Consider the following 14,453-nt stretch of genomic DNA (forward strand, 5'->3'; position numbering starts at 1 on the left):
TTTACTCCTCACTCATATCAGGTGCTAGGGTTCTGCTTTAAGCTATGGGTTTGGTCAAGAGAGCCTGAACTCTCTTCTCATCCCAAGACTCAAGAGGAGAGTCATCTCTTGAATATGACACTCTCGAGGTGGGCAGCGGGAGTGTAAGGGAACTGGTGGAATATGGGAAGCTCCCAGTGACCCTATGAGATTCCTCTTGGAAATGGCACATCAGTACTTCCTCCCATCTCGTTGGCCAAAGCCAATGAGCACATGCTCAAGCCCAACAAACACAGGGAAGGGAAATTTGCCCCTCCCATGGGGGTAGGAAAGGGGAAGTTACTATTTGCTGTACCGCAACACAACATACTGCAGTCCAGACTTTTGGTCAAATATACTCACTCCCCTCCTTCCACAAACAAAATGTGCAAACAAAAATCTCATCTAAAATGGCATCAGGCTTTCCAGACATGGGATCCCATGATGGCTTCTACATTAGACTTGAAGGCATCTCCTTAATCAAAAGATTTATAAGCTGAAAAGACAGGGGGGTTTCCCTCCGCACACCCAAAGTGCATCGGGAGGAACAGGGACAAGGTGCCCACAAGAACATACTCCTTTATAAAGGGGAAGTTGAGGACACAGTAGCAGATACCAGACAATAACAATTTTTAAAATTCTCCTAGACATGCGTTGTGAGGCTCCACTGTCATAGGGTAGGGAATGTGCCTTGGTTATCCTCTGGTTCTTCTCCCTGGGAGGAGCTCCCCAATGCATGTTCTTCTGGCTCTTAAATCCAAACTCCAGTAAATCTTTCTCTTCCCGTTATCCTCTGCTAACATCTAAAGAGAACATTGGAGACTCTGCCTTTCTTGGGGCATACACAGCTTTCTCAGCATGCTTCCTGGCCATAAACAGGGGAGGTCCTGTGGTGGCAATCCTCCAGGATGTCCCCTAGCGATTCCAACTGGCATGTATTCCTTTGTAGACTCCCCTTCCACGTTGTATCAGGGTTAGTCTGTGGGACCAACAGCATGGTGTAAAAGCAATGGCATGTCACCTTCAAGACCAGGTCCTAAAAAATATTGTAGCTTTTGCCTTGTCTCCTTGTATCACTCATTCTGAGGGAAAGAGGGAAACCAGCTCCCATGTCACAAAGACTTACCAAGCAGTCCTTTGGAGAAGTCCATATGACAAGGAACCGTGTCTTCCTGCTGAGAGCCGTGTGAGTACGCCATCTTGGAAGGGAACCATTCAGCCCCACTCAAGCATTCGGATGGCTGCCACCAATTTCTATACGAATCAGCTTTTACTGTGATAACGCTTTGTAAACGTCATCTAAATTTTGGTGGGTTTTCATAGCAAATGTTCATTTCTGTGGTGGTGTGTTTGTTATTGCATCTTTGCAGAGCTGGTATAGGTGTGCCCCACACGTCTTCTCAGTCAGGACCCAGGCTGAAGGAGTCACCTCTATGCAGGATGTGTGGTTCCCGTGTGGGGTCAGGAGCACAGAGAGTTGGTGGAAGCTTTCAATGCCTCTTAAAGCCTCTGCTCAGAACGTAACAGTACGTGACCTTTGGCTAAAAGGCACACGAGCCAAGTTGCGCCCACCTTCCTTCCTCTGGCTAAAGGATGTCATGCACCCAGTATCAATAGCGAAGGGAATATAATACATCCATGGAGAGCAGGGCAAGGAATAAATATTTGCTGACAACGGTTCAACCTACTATATAGGTTTTGAGAGTATCTACTGCTATGCAACAAACCTCTACAAAACTTAACGGCCTAACGTTACAAAACATGATGGGAGCACTTGGGCGGCTCAGTCAGTTGAGTGCCTGACTCTCGATTTCGGCTCAGATCATGATTCCAGGGTTGTGGGGTTGAGCCCTGCGTTGGGCTCTGAGCTGACAGCGTGGAACCTGCTGAAGATTCTCTCTCTCTCACCCTCTGCCCCTCTCCCCTGAATTCTCTTTCTCGATCTCTCTCTCTCTCAACTAATAAATAAGTAAATAAATAACAAAAAAATTACAACATGTTATTAGGTCCTGTGCTTCTGCGGATTGATCGGGCTACTCTGTCTCTCGCGCAATGGTCTCCCGACGGTGGCATTGCCTTGAGTCATTTGAAAGTGTCTTCACTCACACATCTGTGCCTGAGCAGGGATGGCTGGAACACTTGGGGACTGGGTAGCCATTTCTCTCTTTCTACACAGTCTATTCATGAGGTAGCTTGGGCTTCCTTGTGGCATGGTGCTCTTTTTTTTTTCTTTTTTCTATTTGAAATATAGTTGACACACAACGTTACATGAGTTTCAGCTGTACAACACAGTGTTCAGCAAATTTGTACATTATTCTATGCTCACCACAAGTGTGCTGTCCCCCGTCACCACACAACACTATTGAGTCACCGTTGACTAGATTCCCTGTGCTCTACCTTTCATCCCCATGACTTATTGATTTTCTGACTGGAAGACTATTCCTCCTACGCCCTTTCACCCATTTTTCCCATCCTTTTTTCCCTCCCCACCCTTCTCCCTCTGATAACCACCAGTTTGTTTTCTGTACTTACAGGTTGTTTCAGCTTTTGTGTGTTTGTTCATTTGTTTTTGTTTTTTTTCCAGACTCTACATAGAGGTGAAATCATGTGGTATTTGTTCTTCTCTGACTTACCTCACTTGGCATAATGCCCTCTCTGTCCAGCCACAGCATGGCGGTCTGAAGATAACCTGCCTCCTTATATGGTGGCTGGCTTCCCCCAGTCAAGCCTTCTGACAGAGAGGGAGTGCTAGTCTCTAGCAGCCCGGGCCTGGAAAGTGGCACCGTGGCATAGCCACTGTATTCTGGAAGACAAACCACCTCCCGCCCAGAGTCATGGGAAGGGGACTGTTCAGTGAGAGAAGAACCAACGAATTCGCGGCCATATTTCTTTGTACTGCAACGTGATTACAGGTACAGGCAGCTACAATAGACCATTTACACCTCATGGAAAGTCTGGCATGTCGTTGACTGTCTGCTTCTCTGGCTTCTGAGGTCCCCATAAGTAAGAAATAGGTCTTTCATATGTTTGCATCTGTTCTTTAGCACCCAGCAGAAGATCTTATCAGTGTAGACCCTCAGAAAACAGAGAGTGAGCTCCATTAACCTCCCTGATATGAAGAGAACAAGTCCTAGAAGAAGCCAAACTCAGAATTAGTCAGGAACCCTAACTCCCCCAGTGGAGGCCTCCTTTTCTTCATCTGTCTCATGAGGTAATCCTGATTGGCCCACAGGTTACCTATTAAGGAGGGGAAAAAAAAGAAAGTGTTGCGGAATACAGAATTTGTATCTGTACCGGGCTGCTCAGCCAATACAAATAATGTTGTAAAATTATCTCATAGCATCCAGAATGTTTCCACTGCCTCTCTGGGTGAAAAAGTACAGACAGCAAAACAGTAGATACCGTATGTTTCAAGCATTTATCTCTTGGTTGTGGAATTCGGCTTAATTCTTACTTTTAGATGGTTATCTTACCACAGGCGTTATTTATCTGGAGTAACAGGGATAATGAAGTGAGAGAAAATAAAAACTCTCCGGGAACATACACTTTTCAGCTCTACAGTGTAACTCTATTCAGCCTTTGAAAGCAGTGCTTTAAAACTATTTGAAGGTATGACAGTATGCTTGCAATCTATTTGGGAGTGATAAAAAGGCAGATTACACAATAAAACATACTCTGATTAAAAGTAGCTGACTCTGATGGTAGGATCGAGGCTGATTTTTATTTGTGTGTGTGTGCTTCTATTTATTTTCCACATTTGGGATAAATAGGCTTATTTATTTTTTGTTAGAAACTAATGCTAAGCATTACTTTAAAGAATGCAATGGAGGGGCGCCTGGGTGGCGCAGTCGGTTAAGCGTCCGACTTCAGCCAGGTCACGATCTCGCGGTCCGTGAGTTCGAGCCCCGCGTCGGGCTCTGGGCTGATGGCTCGGAGCCTGGAGCCTGTTGCCGATTCTGTGTCTCCCTCTCTCTCTGCCTGTTCATGCTCTGTCTCTCTCTGTCCCAAAAATAAAAAAAATAAACGTTGAAAAAAAAAAATTAAAAAAAAAAAAAAAGAATGCAATGGAGGCCAAAAGATCCCAAATCAGATGCTGTTTGAAATATCTGCAATTCCCTTTTAAATTATCGAATGTACTTGGGGCACCTGGGTGGCTCAGTCGGTTAAGCACCAGATTTTGGCTCAGCTCATGATCCCACGGTTCGTGAATTCGAGCCCCGCGTCGGGCTCTATGCTGACAGCTCAGAGCCTGGAGCCTGTTTCAGATTCTGTCTCCTTCTCTGTCTGCCCCTGCCCTGCTCGTGCTCTGTTTCTCTCTCTCTCAAAAATAAACAATTAAAAATATTTAAATTATTGAACATACGTAGCTTTAATTATTTTTATTTTTTTAATTTTATTTTTTTTAAATTTACATCCAAATTAATTAGCATCTAGTGCAACAATGATTTCAGGAGCAGATTCCTTAATGGCCCTGACCCATTTAGCCCATCCCCCCTCCCACAACCCTCCAGTAACCCTCTGTTCTCCATATTTAAGAGTCTCTTCTGTTTTGTCCCCCTCCCTGTTTTTATATTACTTTTGCTTCCCTTCCCTTCTGCTCATGTGTTCTGTGTCTTAAAGTCCTCATATGAGTGAAGTCATATGGGATCACTACTTAACACGATCACTGTCTTATCATTGTCCTAAAAAAATGCTGTTCATTAACCTTAAACATTATAACGTCTGGGGAAAAAAAAAAAAAACAAAAAAAAACATGATCAGAACCTTTCCACATGATTCAAATTTTGGCTTCTAGGGGGGGTGTGCGGTGACCCGCACAGCTCACAGAGGGGATGGAATTAGCCGGAGGGAGAGCATTCTACTTCATCAAATGTAAAGCGGTGAGCCCCCAGATGGGCTCCGCAGCCTTCCAAACTTTCTTTGTCAGCAGGCCCTGCAGTCTGACAGATGAAGCTTCCTGCAAAACATCCCAGCCTAGGAGCTCCTTTGTGTGACATGCAAACATCTGTCTCAACACAGCCGAGGCCCCCTCAGCTGCATCTGCAGACTCCAGAGCCGGCGGTCGGCGGTCTGGCCTTGTTCAGGTTTGCAGGGTTTGGCTTGTTTCCTCCTGGGGAGTCCCAGGGCTGGGTGATTTTAGTTCTTGGCTAGTTTGTGGCTTCTGCAAATCTCCACTGGCTCTGACCAGCAGGGAGAAGTCATGCGATGGAGGGGAGCCTCCGAAGAGGCAGGGAACATCTGCTTTTCTGAGCTGGGGACTTAACAAGGAGCTACTTACCCAGCCTGAGTTCTGAACCCATTGAGAGAGAAACAAATCTTAAGTCAGATGGGAGAACAGAACACTGCCTTCATGACTTACTTACTTACTCACTTATTTATCTAGAGAGAGAGAGCAGGGGAGGGGTAGAGGGAGAAGGAGAAAGGGCACCCCAAGCAGGCTCCAGGCCCAACGCAGAGCCCGACCCAGGGCTCCGTCTTAACGACTGGGAAATAGTGACCTGAGCCGAAATCGAGAGTCAGATACTTAACCGACTGAGCCACCCAGGCGTCCCGGTGCTGCCTTCATTACAAGTAGAGATCCTCTTAGGGAATGTGATTGTATGCGATCCAGAATTTGCTAACCTCACCCAGGAGTCCCGGGTCATTCTGGGACAGAACGGCTTCGCCCTGGAGCAGGGCGGACGCGGTGGTCGCTCGGGCAGACACTGAGTGAGGAATGCTTTATCCCTGCAGGGACTCACCCCGAGAGGGACTGGGGAGGAAGGACTGCCCCAGGAAGGACCAGGCCCTAACTTCCGGGTTGCCCCGGTGGCGGAAAGCCAGACGCTCAGCGGCGGCCTCTGACCAGGGGAGCGCAAGGACTGGACGCACCTTGCTGCTTCTTCAGCGGTGGAATTAGGCCGCCCCTCTTGACCGGGAAAGGACAGGGCACGGGGGCTCCGAGAGGGACCAGGGCATTAGAATCATGGCGCTCCCCGCCTGTGGACCAGAACCATAGGCGTGCAGAGGAAGTGCTCCCATGCCCGACACTAAGGATGGGCCAAGTGGGAGTCAGGAAGGCACAACTGTAATACTTGGGTGGGCCCCATCTTCCTCATCTGTTGTTCGCTCCTGCACTGGTGGAGCCCGGCACTGTATGAAACACAACTGGAGTGAAAAGATGAATAAAACCCAGCCTTTCACCTTGAGGTACAGGGGAGGAGACGGCCAGGTGAACACCGTGGTCTCTAAAATCTCTTTAATCTTCGACAATTGTAAGTTTCGCAAGGCGGCCATTAGGGTGTAGAAGAGGGGCCCCAAGTCAAGGAAAAGATGGCAATGACCCTTAAGCCTCGGGCTGAAGAGACGGGCTTCAGCCCGTGCATAGAAGCTTCGGGCTTGGATCTGCAACTCTCAGATCTTTCCTTTTGAAGACAAAGCCAATGTCAAGGGTGTGCAGAGACTGCAGCTGTGCACAAAACTGAAAACCTGGACAAAGAGAAAAGGTGTGGGAGTCGAGGGGAAGGAGAGGGGGCAGGGAGCAGGAGCAGAAGGTACTGTTTCTGAGAAGCACGTTGTTCCTAACACAGGGGGCTCTCTGCATTCAAGTTGCCAAATGAATTGATGTATAATTCATGACGCCACTCATAATAATACTTTGTGTGAAACCTTTTACAGTCCTCCTCTGATTGCAGAATCTGAACTAGAGGTGGCTTGGGAGCATCGGCACATCCTGACGGACCTCTCTTCCAGAGCTTTTCCCCCTTGAAATCTATGATCCAGCTGAAGCACGTTTCTTTCCCTTTCCCAGACGAGTAGCGTGCTGTCTTTCTTTTGTAGATGCCAAAACGTGTCACCACCTGGGACCCTTCCTTCCCCTCCCATCCCCCCCCACTCCATTTTAGCCGCTTTCTTCCATTCATGCTTTACAGATCCCCTTAGATGTCACTTCCTCTGGGAAGCATCCCAGCAAATGAATGAGCCTGATGACCTTCCCTGTACTCCCTCGCATCCTGTCCAAGTACTCCCGTGGTACTTCTCTCCCCTCTTCCTCGGTATCCCTCACTAACTTGTAAGAGGTTGGGACGTGTCTTCTCCATCCATCGCCGTGCCTCAGAGCCTGGACAAAAGAATGTATCCACGCCTTAGTGTTTCCCATCTGCGTCTTAGGCATTTTACTCAGCCCTGAAAATCAAGCTGGAACTGAGGAGAGTAGGAAGAAACATAATTACCCCCCATTTCACCGGTGAGCCAACTGAGAGGCAGAGAGTATAAGCCGAGGGCGTGAGAAAGGGAGAAAGTTCATTGAGAAAATGAGCAAGAACTCTAATGTGATCTTCTGTGATTTCCAGTTGCTCCTGGTATCCACTTATGTGGAAAGAAAGAGCAAGAGAAATTGTGTCCAATGGTCCCATGATCATCTTACCTGATGCAAAACTATGAGGTCACTCAGATTCTGCCTTTTTGCTATAGTTGGCTTTACATGGAGTAAGCTCGTATAAACATGAAACCAGTTATATATGCATATATGTATATATGTGTGTACATATATGTCCGTGTCTATGCATGTATACATAAAACGTACAAATGACTTTGAGCTTTTCCAACAGATAAAGTCCTGTAACTTCTTCAGGAACTAATGTTCCTTCTGACCTTGATATCCTGCTGAGATTTCGCGCTGGCGTTCTCCACAGAGTAACACATTTGCGAGATTCGCTTTTAAGTGCTCTCTACAGATTTTTTTAGGTGTTGTTTATTGGTGGTATAGATTTAAGTCCATTTTTAAGTTTGCAACTTCCTATCACTTGATAAGGTAAAAGTAGTGGCCAACGCCGTATTTCAAAATACTGAATTAGCCTAAATTCCATTGCCCTCATTTGCTAAGAAGAATTATTGGAATACACATATTATTTGAGAGATAGGGTGTGCCCAGTTCTGTACCAGATTCTTCAGAAACACAATTTCATTTAGACTCTACCACAGCCCTTTGCGGTAAAGATTGTTATCACCGTGGCACAGAAAAGGAAGTTGCGAATGTAAGAGATTAAACTTGCCCTGGGTCCTATAGACAGAACTTGGTGGAACTGAAATTCAGTTCCAACGTGTCTGTCTTTCAAGTTCATGTCTTTTCTGGAATGCGTCATGCCAACTTGACTGTGCTCCTTCCATGATCCAGAAGAGGGCTTAGATCCCTAGGAAGAAGAATACGGAAAGAAAATTGTTCAGAGACTATGAAGAATGGGGTTCTACTCCCAGATCCAGACTGTCCCCGTGAGATGAGCTGGAGAGAGTGAGTTGCCCTTCACGTGAAATGAGTTTGTGATAGACTAAGTGCCTCTAAATCAAGAGTGGCTGGGCACCACCTGGATTCTAAGCCATGCAACCTTAGATGACTCCCTGCTCCTCTCTGGGTTTCCATCTGCATACGTACAAAACAGGAGCGTGGAACCCAGCAACCTCCAAGCTATCTTGCCACTACAAAATTCCATGAGTTTAAGTTTGACCTTCCTTATATATTTCTTCCATACATCCTCCAGACCACCAGTTAATGAAGGCTTGGATCTTTTTCCATCCTTTAAACTAAACACAAGCATGTGCTAACCCCGTTTACAGGTATTCAATCTGTTGTGCTGCACCATGTTTTTGAAAAATGTATTCCTCTTAAACTCCTGTCTGTTTCTGAACAGAGACACATACAGATGTGTCTTTCTTAAGCAGCAGGAGGTGTTGTTCATGGCCAACCTTTTCTGTAGCTGTCACTGTGATGGCCTGTAAGAAACAGATGGGCTAATGGAGAGTACAGAATTGAACACTTTGTTTTCACTTTTTCAGTTAAAGGGGAAAAGCATCATTTAGGCCATCCTGTTGAGTTATAGATCTTTTCCTGGTTGGTTTTCTGGTTGTAACAAGTATCGATGATAAGGAAAGGAAGAGAGAGTGAGAAACGGGCAACAGGAGGCTTAGAGCCAACTAGGAACATTTCTTCTGAGTACTTGTGCATTCGAGAGATCATAAAGTTTGAGTGTCTAGTCCTCACCATTTTAAGCCTGGAAACTAGGTTTCCCCAGGTGATCAAACTCAAGAAGACAGGCTGTTTCTAACCAAGTACATAGGATATTGGTAAAAGTAGCTATTTTTTTCTGCCTATTAATTATCGCCTAGATGTGCTATGGACTTTAGCAGGTGGTGGATATACAGTGATTAACAAGGTGTAGTCTTTGAATTCAAAAAGTTTGTAGCATCATGAAGGGCACAGATAAGCAAATAGAAATATGCAACATAACGTGATGCATGCACATGCCTAGAAACAAACTAGAAAGAGCCACGAGGAGTTCATTATGGCTAGACCCTAGGGGACACACTTAAAGGGTAAAATGGTGTACATTAGCAGCCATCTGGGAAGGCAACAGATAGGATCCTGGTCACCTCTGTGTCCCCAGCCCCTGGCAAGTGGCTGACACCGGTGGGATCAGTGAGCTGGCTTGATGAATGAACAAGTTATATCTAAGTTCTACCCTCCTAAGATCACCCCCTACTCTCCCTGTGGACTACCCACTTTCCTCCTTTTCTCAGTAAATCTTTGGAGGACATCCAGGCATGGTTAACGTCCTTCTCTGTTAGAGTGGAGATTCACATGAATCTCCCACACAGAGCACGACTTTATTTCTAAACCCAGGAAACACTGATGTCCACCTGATGTAATGGTGTCTAGAATCTTATCGTCACTCCAATCTAAAATGTATAGAAACTAAAATTAACGTGTATATCTATCTGTGCGCCAGAAGCCCTCATAGTGCGTGTTTTATTCTTTCTTCTTTGCCTTTCTGTCCTTTGACTACATATGTTTGAGGCTTGATCTAGCCCTTTATGTTAAAAGATACACCAGCTTTTTATCCTATGTTGTTTTTCTGATTGATAAACTGTATTTGAAGATGAAGCCTCATCTTCTGCTCCAAAGAACAAACATGGTGACTTTTTGTGTTGTTGTTGGCTTCGGAGTGTGGCCCTCTCTTTCATCTCTTGAAAAATCTCCAGTCTTATTTTCTCTTCTCCATAGGCGAGGGGAGAGATTCTTACAGAGGGCCCCCACGGGGATCTGGAGGAGGCCAACCCTTCACAAAGAGATCCAGAGCTCTGTACGTTTAAAAGGGGAAGGACAGGAAGGCAAGCTCACATTTTTTCCAGTCCTAGTTTATGTACAGGAAATCATGCTACATTAAGCATTATTTGGTGAATCTACCCAACAACCCCACAAGGAAAGTAGTTTTACCCTGGGTTTGTCCCTCCAGTAACTGAGGTCCCTGCAGGTTTGGGTAAGAGTCGAATGTCATGCAGAAGGCAGTTGAGATGGAGTGGGCTTTGTACATCTCAAGCACCGCTTCTGATATGCTTTATTTCCACCACTCCCTCAGGGACCAGTCCTGGCCAAGACAAACCAACTTCCAAGTGGGGCAGACTGATGATATCTCCATTGGGCCTTGAGTTGAGCATTACCCATCTAGCCCAGACTTCTCTACGGTCTTGAGCGTCCTGCTTGTGCAGCCTAGACGTGAGGCTGTAACCACTCTTTAATCTGAGGTATATGGCACCAATGCACACATGGGTTTTCCTTCTCCTTCCCAGGTGAGTGATCCCAAGGGTTATTTATTGTGGCTTCTTGGGAACCATGGCAGCACAATGATTTTCATGTTGGAAAATGGTGGACCTACAGTACATGTATGTAGCATATATTTCCATGGACAATGTCGTCCCTCTGTCGTCTACAGTTGGCCTCCCAACTTTAAGTCCCTAGTCGGGCTGTTTTTCTTCCTCTCTTTCATACACAAATGCTAACAACTTTACCATTTTGATCCAGAAAAATGCTTTTGCTTTGAGTGATAAAAAACTTAACATTTAAACAAGTGAGTTTGATTTAATGTAATTCTATTCAATAAGCATTTGCTTTCATATGCAAAGGTCTGGGGCATAATAGCTGGAAAAATCACCACCATAACCTCAGAGGCACATAACAGTTTAAAATCTCATTGCCTACAAACACATCACCTAATTTAACCCAGATGACTGCTGTGAGTTAGTTAACAATCTAAGTGTCATGTGCATTGTGAAGAGAGAAAAATTCATGTGGAAGGGCAGGTAGAATTCAAATCGATGGATCCAGTACGGTAACTCTGATGCCACCCCAGGCATCGGAAGTGTTTAATTCTCTCGACACACCTACACGATAGTCATCTTGACTGTGCCCATTTTGTGGAAGAGAGAATCTCAGTGAAGTTAAAAGATTGGTCCAAGGTCGCACGGGTAGGATAATCCCAGACTGTCCCACTCTAATTGTAAGTGACTTTTTATGCCAATGGATGTCATCAAAATGATGAATAGAAATTGAAACAAAGAAAGCTGCCAGAGTCATCCACGTGTTTTTACTCAAAAGCGGAGCTGCTTTGGAAACAAAGGCCATCAGCCTCCTGCCAGGCGCTAGTCCCTCCCACTGTGGAGAGAACACCAGCCCTCTCTCTGCAGCCCCCAGCCTATTGAAACCTTGCTCATTGACGTCGCTGGAATCTGGCAGGCCTTCATTCGTCACTCAGTATCAACTCTGTCCTTTCTTGAAACAGCACAGAATCATTTTTAATAAGAAAATATTGTATAATTCATAGCAATTGAAAGATGTCGTCCTATGCAGAATACTTTGTGTCTGCTGACTCTGGAAGGTCAAAAGACCTCTTGTCTGGTGTCCACGGCCACCACCTACCCTCTGCGAACTCCAGTTTCCTCCATAGGACACTGGAGATCCAGGACATTACACGGATACCTCAGGAAAGTAGCTTCGCCCTCCAGATGGTCATGAAAGTTTGCCCGAAGGTCAGGTGGGGCAAAAGTGCTGTAGAGAAAGGGGTGGGAGATGGGGACACTCACAAATTCGTGCAGCTCATTTAGTAATTTGACCCCGCCCCCCCCCCCCCCCCCCCCCGCATGCCCAGCTGTTTGGAGTAAGTTCAAGATCCAGGGCTGAGACTGTGAGTGTTTCTAGCAACTGCTTGGCGCTCCCGCTGGCAGGATCCTTCAAGGCTCCAGCTCAGTAATAATAGTGTATTAGTTTGTTTAGCCACCACAACAACGCACCACGGACTGGATGGTGTAAACAACAGACATGCGTTTTCTCACAGTTCTGGAGGCCAGAAATCTGAGATCAAGGTGTGAGCAGGACCGGTTCCCTCTGAGGCCTCTCTCCTTGGCGCGTAGACGACCACCTTCCCCCCGTGTCCTCATGTGGTCGTCCCCCTGCATGTCTGTGTTCTAATCTCCTTCTCTTATGAGGACACGAGTCAGGTTGGATCAGGGCCCATCCAGATGACCTCATTTGACCATAATTACCTCTTTAAAGTCCCCATTTCTAAATATAGTCACATTCCGGGGTACTGGGGTAAGGACTTCAATATACGACTTTTGCAGGCGATGCAATTCGGTCTGTAACAGATCCTGTGCTCCACGATCTCAGACTTTCTGGGTCTTCATTTCTTCACCTGTAAAGTGGCAATGAAGATGCTCACAAAGATTAGAAATAATATACTTCAAGTACCTAAATAGACGTCTTTCTATATGATTCGGGTAGGCGAACCAGTGGAATAATGCTGTGTCTCAAGGCTTAACCCATTAAAAGTTTATTTCTCACTCATTGTAGAGGTCAGGGCTCTCCCTCAAACGGTGACTCTGAAATCCAGCCTTTTCCCCACGTCTTGGGACAACTCTACCTTCAAACAGTGGCCTCCAAGATTATTCTGGAAGTAAATCAGAGCATGGGAGTGCCCATGGAGCATTCCTCATGGCAGCTCATCTTCCATTGGCCACAGTTGGTCATATCACACGCCCTTGGGTCAGGGGGTTTGAAAGGAAAATCCTTGAGATCCCTGTTTCCAGCAACAAGTCTGCATTGTGTTAAAGGAGAACAGACCTTTGGTAGCCAATAGTTAATCTGTATCAGCTGGGGCCATCACAGGCAACAACAGATGGCACATTCAAAATGGGGAGTGCACAGAGCAGTGAAAGAAGGAACAATTTATAAAGAGGTGGGCACGTTTCAAGAAAAGGACAAGGCCATAGGGGAAGGGAAGGAAAAATAAGTTACAGGGAGGGAGGCAAACCATAAGAGATTCTTAAATACAGAGAGCAAACTGAAGGTTGTTGGGTGGGGGGTTTGGGGGTGGGGCACATGGGTGATGGGCATCGAGGAGGGCACTTGTTGGGATGAGCACTGAGTGTTGTATGTAAGGGATGAATCATGGGAATCTACTCCCAAAGCCAAGACTATACTGTATACACTGTAGGTTAGCTAACTTAACAATAAATTATTAAAAAAAAAAAGAGAAAGGAAAGGAAAGAGAAGAGAAGAGAAGAGAAGAGAAGAGAAAGAAGAGAAGAGAAGAGAAGAGAAGAGAAGAGAAAGAAGAAAAGAAAAAGAAAGGAAAGGAAAGGAAAGGACAAGGCTATGGCCAGTAGGGAGAGAAATTCCCACGCCTATGCTTGAAGGGGCCAGAGAGGAAGTGGATCCCAGAATCCAGAGGGAGGGGCAGCAGGGGGGAGGGGCTGCCTGACAAAAAATAGGAGTCCAGAGTCAAGTGAACACAAGGTGGGAAGCCAAGTGAAAGGTACTCAGCCTAGCCCTTACTCCATGCAACCTCACACAATGCTTCCTGCCGACAAGACTGCCCAGGATCCGGAAGGCAAGAGGGCTCATGGTGTGGTACATGCAGGGTGGCCTCGGGGCCCTGGGCGGAGGGACAACATAGAGTGGAGCTAAAGAGGGGAGGGCGTATAAGAAATACAGCAAAGGACAAATGCTATATTCTTAAAACAGAAAAGAAGCTTACATTGGGGGTCATCCAAGGCAGTTCTGTTATTACTTTTTGCTCCCTGCACTCTCCCTTCTGGAAGGGGCAGCAGGCCAGGCAGGTGGGCAGAAGTGTTGTAGAGCATGGCACGGGCACCAAATATCCGTGGACTGGTACATATTATTAGGGGACTCTGGGAGGTGAGGAGCTTCCCCGTGGCTCACAAAACGCTTGAGGTTAAGCGTCACTACGGGCACATTACAGGGGCTCCTACAGACCCCACCTGGTCCCAAGTGCACCCTAGCATCAAACTGCTTCCTCAGCAGGGGAACCTTCAACCCCCTCAAGAGAGCAAGGAAGAGAACTCCTACAAAACCACAAAACTGGGGCGCCTGGGTGGCTCAGTCGGTTAAGCGTCTGACTTCGGCTCAGGTCACTATCTCACGGTTTGTGAGCTCGAGCCCCACCTCGGGCTCTGTGCTGACAGCTCAGAGCCTGGAGCCTGCTGGAGCCTGCTTCAGATTCTGTGTCTCCTTCTCTCTCTGCCCCTCCTATGCCTCTGCTCTCTCTCTCTCTCTCTCAAAAATAAATAAACATTAAATTTATTTTTTAATGAATTCTTTCCGGGGC

The sequence above is a fragment of the Lynx canadensis genome, chromosome B1 (assembly GCF_007474595.2).
Source record: "Lynx canadensis isolate LIC74 chromosome B1, mLynCan4.pri.v2, whole genome shotgun sequence".
Lineage (NCBI taxonomy): Eukaryota > Metazoa > Chordata > Mammalia > Carnivora > Felidae > Lynx > Lynx canadensis.